At 41.0% G+C, this 18,756-nt stretch overlaps 1 protein-coding gene across 21 annotated transcripts in view; it reads right to left on the minus strand.

Annotated features, from left to right (window-relative positions):
* ATXN1 (ataxin 1) overlaps positions 1-18,756 on the minus strand; it is a 367,362-nt gene that overhangs the window by 159,510 nt on the left and 189,096 nt on the right. The window lies entirely within an intron of this gene.

Below are 18,756 nucleotides of genomic sequence, written 5' to 3' on the forward strand. Positions count from 1 at the left end.
CTGGCAGGTCTCTAATACAATCAATTTTGACATTTTCTACCATCACCAAAAAAGGTCTGAAGGCTTTTGACTTTTCAGCGAGTGCTGCTACCGAAAGCAGTTTCTCACCGCCCCCTGTTTCACCCTCCTCCCTCTCCCGTACCTGCAGCAAGGCTTGGCCAAGGGCCAGCTGAGTACGTAAGGCTCCAAACCAGGCTCTGTCAGCAGGAAAACACTGCCAGCCAGTGCAGAGTTCACGTTCCCTCTGAGAGCGTGGTCTTGCATTTGCATGGCCTCTCTGGATTACAAACATCCCAGCTATTTCTCTATGAACAATTTTTAGGACCAACAACCACATTCATTTTTGCTCTGTAAAAAGGCTGAAAGAAACTGTTCCCAGGGTTACACCTGTGGCTACCCCCACTGAAGCCAACAAATTTACACAACATGACAAAGAGAGGATTTGACCTTGTGTGCACGTAAGCCAGAACACTTTGATTTTCTACCTTGGCTAGAACAGACAGGTCTGAATAATTTTCCCCTTGCTTTTAATTAAGAAATTAAGACAATATTCACAGCCTTCTGTGGCTTTATATACCTCAAAAAAGACAACTTTTCCAAAACTGGTCAAAAATTCAAAAAGTACAGCTTTCTACGCCACAGTGCATTCCCCCACACACCCTGGAGGAGAACAACCCAAAACTTGAAGCAGACCACAACACACAAATAAGGGGGACCTTGACACCTGTACAAAGGCTGTGCCTATGTCACCACTCCCCAAAGCTGCTTATTGTACAAAATACTCAAGCTGGGCCCCTACTCCACCATGCTACTCCCCCTGACAGGGTGCTGCCTCTTCCTTCAAGGAGCCTGTTCTCACTCTACACCAGTCAAGGCTGCAGGAGCCAAGCCTACCACTTGCAGGAAGCAGACAAAGTCCTCTAAATCTGTGACACACGTCCAGAGAAGGCTGCAAGTTCAAAGTGAAATGAGGACAGTCTGTCCATGACTCATGCTACCTAGAAACCCTTCTTAATTTAAGAAAAAGTGTTAAAGGGATTTTCTTACAGAGCATCACCCTGCCGAATCAACTAGGTTCTGCCTCTCATTTTTTTCCTGAACTCAAATACAAGGTGGCCAAAGATCAAAATCAGCATTAAATCCTCCCTTTCTCACTTTACATACTTACATTTTAATGCTCTGTTTAAAGAGTCAAATAAAACTGTTTGATGGACAGATTCCCAGCTATCCTCCACGCTTTTTTGCATGACCTATGGGCAAATGCTATGTGACACTTCCTGAAAGGCTGAAATAGCTCTGAATGACACTTGAGCTTCTATAGTACAACTACAGCATGAGTGTTTGGCTCCTAATGCGCACTATCACTTAACCCAAAATTTCCCCTGCCCCTGTCTCTACAACAAAAATAAGAGCACTCCCCCATCTCAGAGGACTGATGTAAGGAACAGAACACCCATGCTGATTTAGTGGACAACCTGGAAAGAAGGAGAAAGTTATAGAAAGTTACTGATCTCTTAACTCAGGCTAAAACTTCACATACCCAGAAAAAGACCCTGCAAACCAAAATAAGGAGTGAGTCATCAGCCTGCCCCTCTGAAACCATTTTGCTGGATAGTCATTTCACTAGTACAACTCTCTTCTCCAGGGTGCTCCCAGCAAGCGTGGGGGACACTGAATGGATTCACTGTATTCACACAACAGCTTTACAGCTGCTGAAAAAAGGCCTATTGTAGGCTTGCATTTTACTATCTCGAGTAGCATACATAAAGTTGCTGTACAGCTTCCATTACCCATCTGATCCTTACAGAAACAGGAGCAACAAATCAGGGTTTGTCAAAAGAAAACAAATGTAACTGCGATGGAGGAAATAGTCTGGTTTTCAAAAAAAACCAGAAGTAACAATTTATATATCAGAGGATAAAACACTAAAAATTCAGTGTCGCAGAAATACTTGAAACTCATTCTGCCATCCTTTTTTTGTTACAAAATAATATCTGTGAGCCAAATTCAAATTTCCCCATCAGAAAGGAGCATTATGCCTGCCATACATCTATGCACTTCCTGCAAGTCATGAGATGCACATGGCTTGCACCTCCATGCATTTATAATATTTTCTCAGTAACCAAAATAGTATCAAAACCAACAGTGAACTCTTAAAACAGAATTGTTGGGTCACACTTTACAAAGACTGACTCAATAGCCAGATAATCCTGGACTTTGCAAAACATGTGAGTAGATCTGACAGCCCCTTCATAGTGTCTGTGGAGTCAGGGAAAAAGGACAGTCCTGAATTAGGCTGGGAATTCCTCCCAGCATTTGACTACTCCACTCTCCCCCTTCTGGAGAAATGAATGCAGCTTCAAACAAATTACAGGAATATCTTGTCAGCTCCTTCACTCTTGCCGGTGCAATAAATGAGGCGGTGCTTGGCTTCTCTAGCTCCCAGCAGAGGCAGGTCTGAAGTACAAATCCTCCTTCCTCCTCCCATACACACAGCATTAACCCTGCCAGCTGCAAAGATGCCAAATTGAGCCAGGGCTATCCAGCAGCCTATCCCAGCTGCAGCACACACTACTAGCAACCCGCAAGAATTAAATGATAGTTGTTCAGCACACATCTCCTCAAAACACAGCACTTCCCTCAAAAGCAACGAGATTGGACAAAAGTTACAAGATCAATTTCTCTGCCTTCTGGCTTCAGAACCATAGGAACACAACAGGTGCTGTGCTGCTCTGCACTCAAAGGCAGAAATATTTTGCTTTTTAGTGAGAGCTGAGAAAGGCACTACCCCTTGCTTGCTAGCTTGGGACTATAAGAAACTACCAAGAGAATAGCAGTCTGATAAAATACCAGCAGTAGAACGCCTCTTTTCCCCCAGTCTTCCTTCATTTCACAGTGGGGCCTCTTTCAAAAGGGCGATGGAGCTGAATGGACTGAGATGATTTTCCATTCTAGGTAAACTGCATGTACGCTATGTTAGCATGACTTGACTGTGATCAAAACTGATGAAAAACCACAGCAATGGAAACAAAGACTCAAGTAAAGAGAGAAATTAAACCTCAAGACAAGCTACACAGAAAGACTCCTCTCTTATTTCTGGATTTGTATAGCCTTACCTACCTCCAAGCCTGGGGGGCAGACAAGACTGCCAGCCTCCCTTGCCATCCCCAGGGCAAGCAGTTCTGGGGTGGGCCTGGGCAAAAGTAGTACTCGTGCATGTGACAGGACTGAGCCAAGGCCAGTTGAGAACAGTGGATTGCTAAAATGTGATCTCGTTTTGGAATGAGCTGTGAGGGATGAAGAAATCACAGCACCAGGCTCTCTGCACACCTCTCGCCATGGGGACAGGAACTCTTCCTCCCAGATCTCACAGGAATGGACCTGCTACTCTCCCTTGCCTCTGCCAAGGGTCTGGCAGGCTCAGGCACACGTTCCTACGTGCCATTTACTCCTTCTCTTGCCTTCTGCTCATAAGCACACACACACCATGAACTCCTCTCTTTTCCTAACAGCCAAAGTGACTTTATTGCATGATTTTTGGACTAGAACTACCAGCCCACGCTCACTGCCCCCATGCCTTGATGCCACCTGTTTATCATTACAAGGTGACACAGAGCCATGCTCTCCCCCACTTACCCTGAGGCGTGTCATGTCTTTCCAAGTCATAAAGCCCCAGTCTCATCAGGTGCTGACCTCAGGCTCTCCCTGGCACCCTAAGTGCCGCCTTTATCCCAGCATGAAGGTCTGAGAGAGACAGACTGCATCACAAGTCAGTGGCTTCATCCCTTGGCAGCAACCCTGCCATATGACTGCCTGTGCTCAGAGGCACAGCCCTCCTTGGCTCAAGACCTCTGAAAACAAGGAATGCCAGTGGATGCAGAGCTGAATACCCTCCACCCACTCTTCCACTGGCCAAGCTGCTCTGAACAGTAACCCTGTAAAAGTTCAGCGTGTTGCCCACAAAAAGCAGCAGGCAGGCATGCCTCTGCTGAAGAGCACATACATTCTAGAAAGAGATGTTAAGAAAATAAAATATGGTGTGATATTCAATGTGCAGATACATTCTAGTTTCTTCAAAGAAGGGCTCTAGAAAAACAATAGAAATTCCATGTTGTTTGGAACAGATGGGCCTCGTATTTTTTTCCTATTGCCGTCTGCTTTACTTACTCATCTCACCTACCTTCTAGCTATATGAGGTTGTTTTTTGGGATCTAGTTCCTTGCTGCCATGAACAATCAATATTCCTTATACAAGCATGTATCTCCAGTGACAGAGAGTACAGGAGACATTCAGGACATTTCAAAAGAAACCTGTGATGACCTTTATTGCAGGAAACTTTGGAGGCCTTACCATAAGCTGTTTTTAGAATAGAAATTTGACTAAGCCACAACCAGCTCAGCACTACTGTGGTTTGGTCTTACTTTTTGAGAGTAGCAGGACTATGCCAGCAGCTAAGATCTTCCACGCAGAGGAAGAAATGTTGTCACCTGCCTGGATTCAGTGAGTTGGTTGGCCACAAAGATTGGTTGGTTTTTTTGTAGTCAAGCCTACTCTTTTAATCAACAAGAGACAGGAAACTGAGAAAAACAATGCTTTTCTGTAAGTCTACATTCAAACTTGTCTTCTGTAAAAAAAAAAAACCTGAAACACTGTACTCCTACTTCTGTCACCTCTACTTCTTCCTTTCCCTCAGCACAAGCCATAACATGAGCATTTCAGCAAATACCAGGTCTGGCTGTATGCTCCCTGGGCTGCCAGCCGTCAGATCCAGAAAGCAGGACTGTCACATCTGCCAGACCGGCTCTCACACCTACTGTCTCAGATAACATCATGTATTTTTCCACGTCATGCTAGCAATAATATGACATTACACATCCCCTTCCCTGCCTCAGGACACACACCAAAAAGAGGCTGTACACCTTTAAATTAAGCATGCCCAGCCAGTCTTTGGATGGCTGAGAGCCTCAGCTGAGTGCAGTGTCTGTCTGAGCAGCCTCTGTGACTGAAGGTTACAAGCACTGTCCCCACATGCTCACATCAGCAGGTCAAGCACCAGCCACTAGACACAAGTCATTACTGGTTAAGCATCTAACGTGCACTTGGCATTGTATAAGCTCCTTAAAGAAGATACGATCCTTTCAGTAGAAGATTTCTTCTTTCTAACTTCTCAAAACAGCCTTCCTTCTCAGAAGCCTACTCACATCAACCTTCCCCTTTCAGTAATAATTACAAAGAAAAGGGAAGAGAGAACAAAAAGAAAGAAAATTATTAAACCTGTTTCACTAACTGGCACAACCGTACACAATCACATCACTGAAATATGCCTCTCTTTCCATGCCTCCATCCCACTACATCCCTATAGGGCAAGCTACCATCTGCTTTTGCTAGATCAGGAATGCAGTGTTTAAAGCAAGTCTCCGGGTAATCCATCCTGCCTGGACTTTCACTTCTATTGTGGGGTGGTCCTGCAGCACATGAACAAATCCCTCTTGCCAGGAATTAACTAGAAGCATCATGTTCCCCAGAGTGAGCAGCCAGCAGCACCAGACAGCTCAAAAGCAACCAGAAAACATGCCTGGTGCAAATCTCAGCATCCCACCACAGTTTTCACAGATACTCTCTCCAGTTGGTCCACACTACTTTTTAACGTAGGCATAATCATAAAAATCAAATATTCTACTGTCATTCTTCATGCCACCAAATTAGAAGATATTATTATATTCCATTCTAATATTGCAACAGTGGAATACTGACAAGCAGCAAGAGCATCTTGAAGTGAACAATGTAAAGAATAGATCAAAGTAGTTTCAGCTACAATAACTAACCTAATTTCTGTAGTTTTACAATGAGCTCTTCTACTCTTTCAATTATCTTCTCTTTGTCCTACACCAAAGTAGCAAGAAAACAGTTACAGAAGGGGAAAAGTAAAACAAACTGAACATGTTCTCTTCATCTTTCAGCAAAATAGTAAAGAATTATTAGATAAGGGAAAAAGTAAACCAAAGTGGATAAAAAGGCCAAAAAAAGTACTACCTTTAAACCCCATGAAAGATAATACTACTACCATTAAACCCCTTGAAAGATAATAAATATTAGGCATAATAATAAAAATTCAGGCATTAGTTGTAAAAATTGCCAGCAGAAAATTTTAGGCAGCAGTGTTTTTAATATATTGTCATCTGAGCTTATGTCAAATGTCCTCTGGTTTTTGTCCTCACAGTAGATCTTTTGTTCTCTTTGAAAATCTCATTAAATAGACCCTCAAAATCTTGACACTTATCATAACTAATTCAATTAATAGGACAGTCATCACATCGTTTTTCTGAGCACAAAAAGCTAAGAATTCTATGGTATGATATCTAGCATTACTTTTTGCCACCCATTAAAAAGTACCTGCTGAGTCTGTGGAGGTTTACAGGCCAGTGGCTAAAAGCCACCTGTACACAATCCCCCAGACTTGTTTCTCTTCCTCATGAGCTGTTTGCCCCTAGCAGTAGCAACAGCATAACACACTAGAATTTCACTGGAAGCTGCTAAGAAATACCTTGTGATAGAAACTTCCTTGAGTTTCAGGCGCAGGAAACCAACTAAACCTCATTGATTAATCTGTTCAACTTTTGTTAAACTGTTCTGGACCTGGCAGCAAATTTGTGAGCAAAAGTGACATTGACCACCATGCTGAGGACCTGGCTGAGACCAAGTGAAATGCTCTCCTAGTATTCAAATTCTTCTTGAAAGTTTCTCTCTTCCTTCACACACCTTCCATGCAGGAGACGACTCTGAGGTCACTGCAAGCAGGAAGCCCAAACACAGAGGAAGTGTGTGTACAATCCACAGTCTCAACTCCACCACCACTGTCCATTTTAATGAATGAAAAAGGCAGAGTCAGTATGGGAAGTGGGCCCTGTCACAATTGCTACCATGCTGTTTGTCTTTTCCCTCCAAAGCAATGTGGAGCTGTGTTAGTTTCCTGCAAAGGTAATTGTTTCTATGTATTAAACCAGCCAGGGACATGGTTTCTAATATGGTTAATTTTTAACAGCACAGCTTTGGGCCTAACTCCTTGTCCTGCGTTTTCAAGAGCTGTTTGAGAAAGTTTGGGACTTGTAATAAGTGATCTCTGTGTTTAAACTGCATTCCCTGGTGGCTCTATGCACAGGACAGAGAAAGTGGGCTGGGCTCTAACCTCCCAGCTCAGCTGCACAGATCAGCACACGTTCCATCTGTCACAAAGCCCTGGTCACATCACCTTGTCCATCTGTCCCAGGCTCCATTTGACTCATACAGAATATGTGAAATGAGTGAAGGTGCTGTTAGTTTAGAGTAAGCTGAACATTTACAATCCAACATTTACCAATAAAGCACGGGTAAAGTAAAAGGATGTGGGATATTCTCCGTAATTAAAAGACCAAGCAGTCCCACACACAGTGGAGTCCATGAAGGCTGGTTCCTGTGGCTTTGCCTCCACATGACCCCATGCAAAGAAAGATGCATGCTCTGAGCAAAGCTAACTCTGAGCAATGGCTCATCCCATCACACTCTCACATTTCTGATAGCACACACCAGCCTTTCCTCCAGAAAGGTCACCCTTTTCTGTCATTGTTCTATACCCAAATCCTTGTTCCACAAAACTGCTCAGTGCTCAAGCTGCCTGTTAAATTTAGCTGGAATTGGCCAGTGGACTCCAACCTTACTGCAGAGACTCAGGGAGATACAAAGACAGTGTAACTCCAGAAGGAAAACAAACTAAAATATTCATCTTGGCCTGAGAAAAATTATGTTGAACTGGCAAGAAAGGTAAACCAATGGATCTGATGTTAAAACTCAGAACTGCAGTGCAAGTTCTGTAACATTCATCAGTAACAAAATAAAGCATCATCTTGCCCAGGGAGGTTTATTTTACTTGGACTGGTTTGAAACATAGCTTTACTTGTACTTACTGTGAACTGCATTCTGTTTATGAATAATATTAGGTCTATCTTCCGGGAAATTAAATTGTAATCTGTTCTCTGTTCCATTTCTTTAACACATTCAGTTTACTACTGTAACTTATTTGTGATTTACCAAATTCCAATTACAGAAAATAGGACAACATTTTGTTCCTATGCAAGACAGGAAAAGTACAGATAACAGAGTCAAATCTGCTTCAAATGACAGAGGACAAGTAGATGTATGGGGTTTTTGATAAGAGGTGAGATAATGAAAGGGTTTTTCCCCTGGAGGATCAAAACAAACTATTTTCCTTTACATTATTCATAATATAAGACAGATATTGTTAGAAACAAAGCTAAGTTTATGGAACATTCACAGTGTTGCATATGGCTACATGTGTCTAATTAATTTTGGTGAACAGAATTTGGAACCAGAAAAATTATTTACAGCCTTATTTGTTTTGGATATATTTACTTCTTTATGTATATGCACATGTACTGATGTGGGCTGCAGTGCAGTCCAATCTCTCCAGCATTTATTCATACCTAGGACAAAACTGCTTTCAACCTGCATATATTTGTCATGACAAAGACAGCACTGAACAGTTTCATTTTCTGGCACCAGCCTGTGTCAATTTTAACATTATACTGTCTTTTCCAACAATTCCTTGACTTTAGACCTAGGGTTTCTCTTTGGTCTCTACAGCTAGTAACTATACCATCACATAACTTTTCCTGTCACCGCTGTCCTGGAAAAAATGAAAGTAACCCTTCAGCCGGTCTCTGCAGGATGATCGACATTTGCAAGGAAACCAACTGTGCAATTTTCTTTCAAATAGGCTGAAATAGACAACAACCCACTTTCAGTAGCTGGTATATTACTAAAAAAAAAGACAATGATAATTACATAATTGCTTTAAAATAAGTTAAAAAACCACAAACACGCCTCCTTGTACTAGTCCCCTGACTCTTATTTTGTGCTAAAATACATATGCCTTAACATATAGGTATATATTTAAATGCAATCTACACTAGATTAATCAGTTCAAGGCTCAAAAAAATTTAAAGGTATTTTGAAAGTCAGCAAGGACAATTATGCTCCTTTAGGCTTCTGATAATCATATATAAGAGGACATAAAATTTGAAGTTAGATTCTTCCCCAGAGTGGGAACCCTTCATTTCATGGAAGTAAGTTGCATCAAGCTCAGAAATTTGCTGTGTAGTATTTTCAGAAAGACATCTGAACTCTACAGAAATGTTTCATCCACCTGTAAATGCACTACTTTCCTAGGCCTTTTCATAGTTATTACTGGGATCTTCTCTTTATTTTTAAAAACAAACTGTTCTTCATTGGGAAAGAATGAAATGCTGCCCCTGCTCTCCCAAGTTCCAGTGAGTGTAATTGTCACCAAGCACTGACACATTTGTACTAGAGAAAAATGTTTCATTAAAAAAATCCTTCACTCTTACTGCAGTATTTTTTCAGGAGTGCTTTCCACATATGTTAAAATGTTACTTAAATTAGCATCTGCTATTTAAAATTTGTGCCTTTGAAAAATAACAGCAGCTGATCAACACACAAAACCATGATATTCTCATTTTTTGCATCTTTTTGGAGCACTGGAGATTGGTATGCATAAACAAACAGAAATGGAATCCCTCCACATCCCATCGACATTATGAGCCACTCATTAGAAGTGGGAAAAGACATGATTGGGGGTTTTCCTACATCATAAGATTTTGCAGCACACTCTCCAGAATAAGCCAAGGAAGGTCTTTCAGGTCCCAAAGCATTTATATGCTTAACTTTAGGGGCTCTGGAAGTGAGCAGAACTACTCAGATTTACAAGTTAAACACCCACCCAGCCAGAACTGTAATCCAAGCCAGTCAGCAATACCACTGTTAACTGTCTGGAGGAGCTGAATTTCTTCCCTCTGTCCCACAGCTTTCCCTTTCTTTTTATTTCCAGAAGCAAGATGAAAGATAAAAGGGCCTTCTGCTATTTGTACTAATCACCTATTAGTCACAGGAGTCTGAAAGGCAAACTGACACATCCACTCATTTTTACTGTTTCCAGTATTTACAGTATTATTTCTCCATGACTGTGAAGCAGCTGCCAGTGATTACTAGAATTTGGCATGTAGAAGCTCATGTATATGAAAAAAAACATGATCAAACAATATGCAGCTCATTAAAGAAAGTTTGTAACTCAGTTCCCTGCCCTAATACTTTGTTTTTATCTTCTGGAAATATTTACCATACCACCTGATTAGGATGAACTGCTTATGTATTTTGAAAATACAAATTATGCCATCAGTCATTCATGGTATGACAGCAAACGTGCAATTATACAACTCGGCAAGCTCCCGCAGTGCACCAAAGCAGGCACAGCCCCACTCAGCACAACCAACCCAACCTTTACTGATCTCAAACCAAAACTTGGGCAATCAAACAGCCCACAGTCTGAAGAACAAAGCTTGGACTGGCACAAACACATTCACCAGAGTGATCAGAGCCATGTCTTTCCAGTCTGCATCTGCAGGCAAGGTGAGAGGGAAGCACTTGCACACTTTCCTAGATGTGTAACAAATCTACTTTAAGATTCATTTCCCAGAGTTGGACTTCTGTGCCAAGAATGGACCTCAATCCTACATCAAAACCCACGGTCATTCTTTCTTCTCTCTCCTCTCCAATTTTCTTTTGTGCTTTTATGGTCCTCTATGTGAGGATTCAGTCCTTCACATACATGCAGAACTGTACATCCAGGGTGTCACCTTTGGCTTGCAGGAGTAGGATCCAACTCTCTTCGACTGTGACTGCTCAACAGAATGTGCCCTATGACCACCAGGACTGACAGGGTTGGGGTTAGGAAGGGTTAGGTTAAGAACCTAAGGAAATCTACCCTTCAGCTTTTACTTTGGTCCTCTTTTCTACCTCTCCTATCAGACTTAAAACTCCCTCCCTACACAAAACTGGGAACAATATTTACAGTGAGCTAGAAGGCAGAAAAGTAAGAAATTATAGTGAAAGTATAAAATTCATGCTGTTGTATTTATTTCCAGTTTCGTGCCTCTATCACAGCACAATTAAAACTCTCCAACAATAAACAGCTGGTTTCCTCTCTGTTGATGTGATACACTATCTTGACTCACACGATACTGGATTCACCCAAGGCTGCAACTCATTCAGAAAGCTAGCACAAATGCCATGTCCCATTTAAAATCCAAATGAGGTTTTAAAAGATCAGCCTACATCTACATAAACCTCATTCCTTACTCCTTCGGAGCGGAGAACATCATCTGAGCAAGACTTTCCACCCTCAGAAGTTCCAGCCAGTGGTCAGTTTGACTGGCATGACACAGGTAGCTGCAGAGGGCTGCTCTCTGCAGCTCCTCGTGATGAAGAAAGGAAGAAGCGATTGGTCCCGCACAGATCTGCACGGCACCAGGGATCTATTTATACAGCTCTAGCAGGCTGAAACTCTGCACAGAAACTGCAGCCATCTCTTCAGCTTTCAAGCTGAAGAGGGGTGGATGTCTCTAATTCTGATTCCCATGGTGTTCCCTGCAAAAATGACAATCATTTTAATTTTGCGTGGGGTAGAGCTGCTGGCATGTTTCGCACGTCTTTCCCTACACCAGCTTCAAGATTCTTACACCTCAAGGATTATCAGCTTTGTCACTGGGTATTAGATTCCATATCTGGGATTTGTAATATGGCCACCCTAATCAAATTGAGGGTAACACTTCCCCACTAAGTTCAGTAGGCACTGTAGTTTTTTTTTGGTTTTTTTTTTTTTTAGCATATGACAATAATAAAACAATTTTAAAAAGATATTTTAGAGTCATACTATACCCAACTGTCATTTGTAAGACTTTACTGTATCATTAGTCAGAGCTTCTGGTGACAATATAACCCACAAGGCTGAAACTTGAGTGGTTTATACATGTCATCAAAGCCTTAAAAGATAAAAATCCACCTTAGAAAGTGGGAGTATTTAATTTTTTATAATATTTTTGTACTAGTATAAAGCATTCACTTAATTTAAATCAGTGACTTCTTTTCTTAAGGTATTTGTATCTGTTTGATCTTTTACAAATATCTAATTCTTTTTTTCAGATCTAATAGTGCTAAGTACTTTGAAGACAATTTGCCAGGGTTTGATTAATTAGAATTCCTACAAACCTTTGGGGGTTGGGTTTGGTGAGGGTTTTTGGGGGAGGATAGTGTGTTAGATTTTGTTGTTTGTTTCTTTGTTTGTTTGTTTTGCTGGGGTTTTTTTCCTCCCCTCCAAACCAGGGCAGAGCACTGCAAATGCAAAATTCCAGTCACCTCCCCCAGATACCAAATTGTTTCCATGAAGTGGCAGATTAGTTATGTTACTTGGTAACAGCTGTATGGTGTAGTGGCTTCTACTAGGTCTGTACAAACACATGTCCACAGGCTAGAAAACAAAACCAGACAAATTCTCAGCTAATGTAGAAAGGCTTCAATGAAAACTAGCTGTGAAGGAATGCTGTGACTCAAACTCATCACAGCCATAGTTATGGACATTACAACAAGTTACACAGTACTGATTATTACATATCAGAACTTCATTACTGACTTTCCTAGTACTGAAAATGCTCATAAAAATGAAATGTTATAAGAACATTAAAACATTTTTTTAAAAGTCATTGAAATTAAACATGGTCAAATCAGTTAATTTTATCACAGTTTTCTATTAGCTCATGTTGTTCCACTGCAGTTTCAATGTATTCATGGACACAGGCATATGCATGCACACATACACACACACAGTTTGGGGAAGTGAAGGAAAAGGAAGAAAATCAGTTTTATGAACAACCAAAGAAGTAGAAATTAAAGAACAGACTCAGCAGATCAATGAAGCACATGATTAATTCCCATTATCTTCAGGAGAGCTTGACTACAGTTAAAGTGCTTTGATGAACGAGGGTCCCCAAAACACAGTGCTCCTCAACCCGGTTATCTGAGCATGGCTTTATGTGAAACAAAACACCAGAAAGCAACTAAAGGTGTGCAAATGCTCAGGTTTAGCAAATGAAAGCCTTGTAGGAAATTCTCCTAGTTAGGAAAAAACCCATAGTGGCTTCCTAAATTTTCATCACCTCTAGCAGCTTTTGAATAATGCAATGGTCTTTCTGGCAGCTCTATAAAACCATATGTAATCTGCACAAGAAGTTCTACAATGTCTCAGCACTTCCTGGGGACTCAGAGCAGGGTAGCCTTGCAACACAAGCAGAGATTAATCATTTTCTAATGCATAGTAATAAATAATGTATCCCACATAGTACATAAATTAAAGCTGTAATTTCATCCCAGTTCTGTGATGACACCAGAAGCCCAAGATGGAATTTCAGCCTCGTTATGACCAGTCAGGATACACATTATTCCTAAAATTATGATCTGAGAGTTTATAATGAACTGAGGAGTTCTGAAGGCATTACCAAAAAAAGAAGGATATGTAATTACAAGTAGAAAATAAAATTATTAAGCCAGATATTGTTTGCAGAACTTGCTAAAATAGCAGTAATTCTCATCCCTCAAAAGCCCACTCAGCATATTTGCAGCAAGGCAAGCAAAGATCACTACTGCTATCAAAAAACTGAAAGTTGTTCTAGTACCACAGGGCAATGCCTCCACCACAGCAAACAGTAAGAACTACATGCTGAAGTTCAGGTTTTATGTTACAGAGTCTTTAAAATGTTGAAAATATGTCCTGCTACAACCATACACAGCATTTCACTCACAAGTCAAACAGATATTGTACAGGTGCACAAGAGGCAAAAATATCAGGATAAAGTAACAGTATATCTCAAATTCACATTCCTATCTGACAAGGAAGCTGCTGAGCAAAACAAAATACTCATGATGAGAAGTTTTATCCTTCTGATGCAAATATATATATATGTACACATACACACACAGTTTATGCAGTGTAAAGAATCTCAAAAATGTTCATGAATAACATGGTTCTAATATTTCTCCTGCAGATAATTTCAAGAAATCTTATGAAGACTCAAAAGACATTTTACAAGTCTAACAACAGGCATTTTAATGCAAATAAGGTTTGAAGTATGAAGACCAAGAGCCAAAATAATCATCTATATAGAGTTAACTGTTATATTCACCCTGACTTTTGCTACCAATTCCCATGATTTTTAGCAAATCCCACAAGATTTCAAGGATGTCTGGAGCCAGCTTTCTTTCAGAGACAAGAAGAAAATAACTTTCTGACCATCTTACACAAACAAGGCATGAAATTTCACAGGATCATTCACGGCCTGGAGTGGTTCCACATTCTGAACTTCTTTGCATGGTATTATTCACAGATTTATCTTATCCCCCCCTCCCTCCCACCACATTCTTGATAATGTGAGACTCATAAATCATGCTCACTGTCTCTTCTTGCTCTCTCTCCCCACCCCACTTCACTTAGGTTTGTAGCTTAGAGAGCTGTAAAAAAAAAAAAAAAAGTAAGGAGGGCAAATGTGAAGATTATGAAAAAAATGTCAAATGAATTGGTGCAGAAAAATTATTTTTAAAAGCTGAAAATATATAAGCTTGGAGTAACAGTTTTTGAATATCTGATACTTCCCCACAAGTCACTGCATTATTTGTTCCTTCCAACTCTTCCTCTTCCCGGTTCCCATTTCTATAATGGTAAAGTGTTGAAACCAGAATACCTGAACTTATATTTTCTGTATTCATATTTGAGTACCTAACAGCAGTGTTCTCATATTCAAGGAGCCACTCACCCAGAGAGGCCTACTAATTTTTCTGTTCTCTTTTAATCTCTCTGATAACCAGCAAAATTTTAAATCTGCATACAAGTATTTACATGCCTACATCAGCATTTAAGGACACATTTTCCACAGACCTATTTTCTCCCTTTTTGCCTTCCCTGACTGTTCACACAAACAAAAAAAGTACCAAAAATCATGAGAAAAGGACAAGGAAAGCAAGACAATTGTCTCAAGCTCCTTGCCTCTATGCTTTCTCCACAAGCAGCATATCATCACCTCTAAATAGCAACCTGAAACCTACTCAAGAGACTTACGTAAGTCATGAGTCAAGAACTAAAGCAGTGAGTGTCAAAACATTCAAAGACACAGTACCCTCTGCTCCTAGTAGTAAAGGAGTAACTGCTGAGAATATGCAAAAATGATCATTGCAGGGGAGAAAAATAGCAGTAAAGACTTGTCAGAGACCGACAGAATCACAGAATGGTTTGGGTTGGAAGGGACATTTAAGGAGCTATTCCAAACCCTCTGTTGCCACGTGCAGAGACATCTTCCCTGGATTATGCTGCTGAAAGCCGACCATTCAAAAATCAGCCACACAAACTGAGCTACAGGCTTCAGCAACAGTAGTACACTGCTAGAAACCCTCTGACCTGGTGTGATCTTGGAGGCTTGTTATGTCTCAAAGAACAATATAAGCTCCCACAAAAGTGTTAACATGTGCCCAAAGCGTGCCTCCACCTGCCTTTTACCGGGGACTCAGAGAGAGAGAGAGTTTTCTGTGGAATCTCTTAGACAGTAGGTTATGTTGCTCGTGAGATATTGCTCACAGGGAATGGCAATCCAACACAGGGACTAAAAGGTGACCCTGTAAATAAATGTCAGCTGCAAAATCAAATACCTCTCCTGAACAAACACTGCTATATTGACAGTGTAAACAAAATACAGAGAAGAGAAATAATTCCCCAATGAAAAAGAAAGAAGGAAAAAAACCTAGAGGAAATGTGGGAGGGAAGGGCATATGGCAAACTGAGGTCACTATAACTCCAACTGATGCAGGCTCTTCCCATTCTCATCACCATACCCCATCTGTGCCTAAGTATAAATGGAAGGGTTACCTATCAAGTTCTCTTTCTTAATGCAAATATCATTTTCACTTCATGTATTCTGAGGACTATATAATTTATCAATTCAGAAATTATTCTGAAATTATGCTTATATAATACATACCATATTAATTTACATTCTTACCACACTAGTCACACAAACACATACAATAACTGTTGCTCAGAATGCTTTTCTCCTATCTGGGAATTATCTTACACTTGCAGTCTAAATTTAAAGGCATTTTTAAAAAAATTAATCTGTAAAATCTGAGCACTAGCCTATTAATTGGTCTTCTTTCCCTTATTGTTAGATCAACACACAACACAAGACATGGCCGAGGACTCAGAAGCAGTGAAAACTTCAATGCTTGCAACCCAGGGAGAGAAGCAGGACTGCAGAACTGTGTAATTACAAGAAAAAAGAAGAAGTACAATTGAGAGAGTCCCTCAGTCTGACACAGCACATCTCAGAAGAAAGACTGGCACCTGTCACAATTAACTGTGTGGTGGGGACTTCCCTACTGACACCATACCCAGAGATGTGGATTTTTCATCACACAGAATTTCAAGCTGCCTCCTGGAAAAAGAAAGGAGAAGGAGCATTGAAGGGTTTTTTCACAATGTTTTAAAATTATGTAACTTCACTAACTGAAGAAGACTCATTACCATTAACTTACTGCATTGTTGCAATACAGGCATTAAGAATCCAAAAGCAGAAGCTCTTGCTGCTTATCCAAGTATTGGTGCTGATTTGTTCCTGACAAAATATAGGACAAATGAACATACTGCTAATGCATACTGTGTTAATTATTCTGCAGTGCCATATAGTAACCCTGATGGAAGTTCAAAGGAGTTGTGACAGATCCGGATGGAAACAGTAGTGTATATATAGTTTAAATTTGCATTCAGTCATTTGCAGCTATAACATGGGAGAATTGAGTTGCGAGGCCGCACTGCTGCCTAAATGATCTCACATTATGCTACCAGATTAAATACTCCTGTGAGATAAAACACTGTAGAGGGCTGAAGTTCAGAAAATCTATTTCAATCCTGTTTTGTAAACCTCAGTACAGCTCCAACTCTCTGTTATTGATACCAATTCAATGGACCACATTTACATTGCAAATCCACACCGGGCTTAAAAAGTCAACCAGCTAGTGCGCAACACTGAGAGCAATGGAGGGCCTGCAGACACTTACAGACAACATGTTGCCACAACAAAGCTTAAATTTAGAGGAAAAAATACTGGCCTCTGGATTTGTAAGAACCACCCAGAGATAGGAACTGGGAGTACACAAATAAGCAGAAGCAATTCTATGGGCCTACACAAAGCAATTTCCAAAACTCATCCTCCCACATCTTTACCAAAAAGCAGCCGAGTGAGCTGAGCAGCAGCAAGTTGCTGGCTGGGATCCCTACAGGGCCCTGAAACTGGGCAAAACCCTGCTCTCTGCTCAGCCCAGCTACCCAGGACATCAATGCCCAGCCTACAGCCCATGGGACACAACACTGACCCGTGTAATGCCCAATCCAGCTCATCACTCACTCACCCATGGGCCTTCTGGCATCTTTTGCCCCTGGAAAAACACAGTAGATGCTGCCTCACCCCAGGGCACTTTTGGCTCCCACAAGCCCACAGCAAGTTGTGGGTTGCAGTACAAGAGGGGTTTGAGGCTAAGCCTCTCTGAACACAGCAGATCTCACAGCAAACTCCACCTGTCAGGGAAAACTCAGGGTCAAACCACTGCAGCCCACACTCGCTGAGCTGGCCCAATGCACTCCTGAACACAAACACAACTAAACATATCAATGGTACATATAAAGCTTCCTCAGTAAAAGCAGATCTGCATGCATTTACAACGTACAGCCTTATGTTTTGATGCTGAAGTTTTGTTACCTCCCCCACGCTCCCTGAAATAAATATATTAAAAAAATTTCCGTTGGTTTCTTTCAATCATTAATCACATTATACTAATAAATATTCTGACAGTGACATTGTTTAAACAACCTCTTCTCCACCCAAAATCCACTGGCAAAATCCACATGTAAGCTGACCATCACATAACCCTGCTTTTGAATGCTAATTGAAATCCACTTCCCCCAGCCAGGACAGTAAAGAGCTACTCCTTAAGAGAGGGAGTGCAGAAAAGAAATGAGAGAGGGGCCTTTGGGAGGAAATAAAAATAGGATCCCTTGATCCCACCATGATATGGCCCAGACATTCTCCCTGTGGGGGAAGACAATGTTTCTTACAGCAGTAAGAGTTTTTATAACATTTTCTTCTCTTTTTTTTCCCCTGTGCAACTTTGCTTCCTGAAGAATGCTTTATATAAAAGACATGACATTTGGCAACCCAGCTCTGCTGCTTTGAGAAATTCTTTGGCAAGCACCATACGTGCTGACTGTATTAAGCACATCAGTTTATTTATTTATTTATTTAGGCAGAAGTCAGAAGGAGCAAGCCATACAATTAATGCACAGCACAGTATCACTTCATCCAGAAAAAAAGGGAGAGGAGTTGGTAAAGGAGGAGCTGGAGTTTCTCCTTTTGAGAAACCTCATTCCAAAAATGGTTCTCCAAACTACAAGTGTTGTTGCTGTTCTGGAGCATACCAGTGATTCTCAGATCTCAAGGCATTTAGGGAACATCAATTAATTAATTAATTAAGACTGGATTCCACATCAAAGGCAGGTATCATTACACATCTATTTTGCACATGGGTAAAATGAGCCGCAAAGTGAACCTAAGCCTGTCCCGAGGCAGGAAGCACTGCCTTGCTCCTGCTGAGGGAAAGCTGCCTGCTGTATCCAGCAGGGCTCAGCACTGGCCACCTGCAGACCCATGCTTCTGTCCTCACACCATGAGGGAAAACAGAAAATAGAGATATTTCTACGTGCCACCAGCTTCCTAAGGGTGCAGCCTGTGTCTGTGAGGCACAAGAAGCCCTGTCCAT

Source organism: Zonotrichia albicollis, chromosome 1 (genome assembly GCF_047830755.1).
Source record: "Zonotrichia albicollis isolate bZonAlb1 chromosome 1, bZonAlb1.hap1, whole genome shotgun sequence".
Lineage (NCBI taxonomy): Eukaryota > Metazoa > Chordata > Aves > Passeriformes > Passerellidae > Zonotrichia > Zonotrichia albicollis.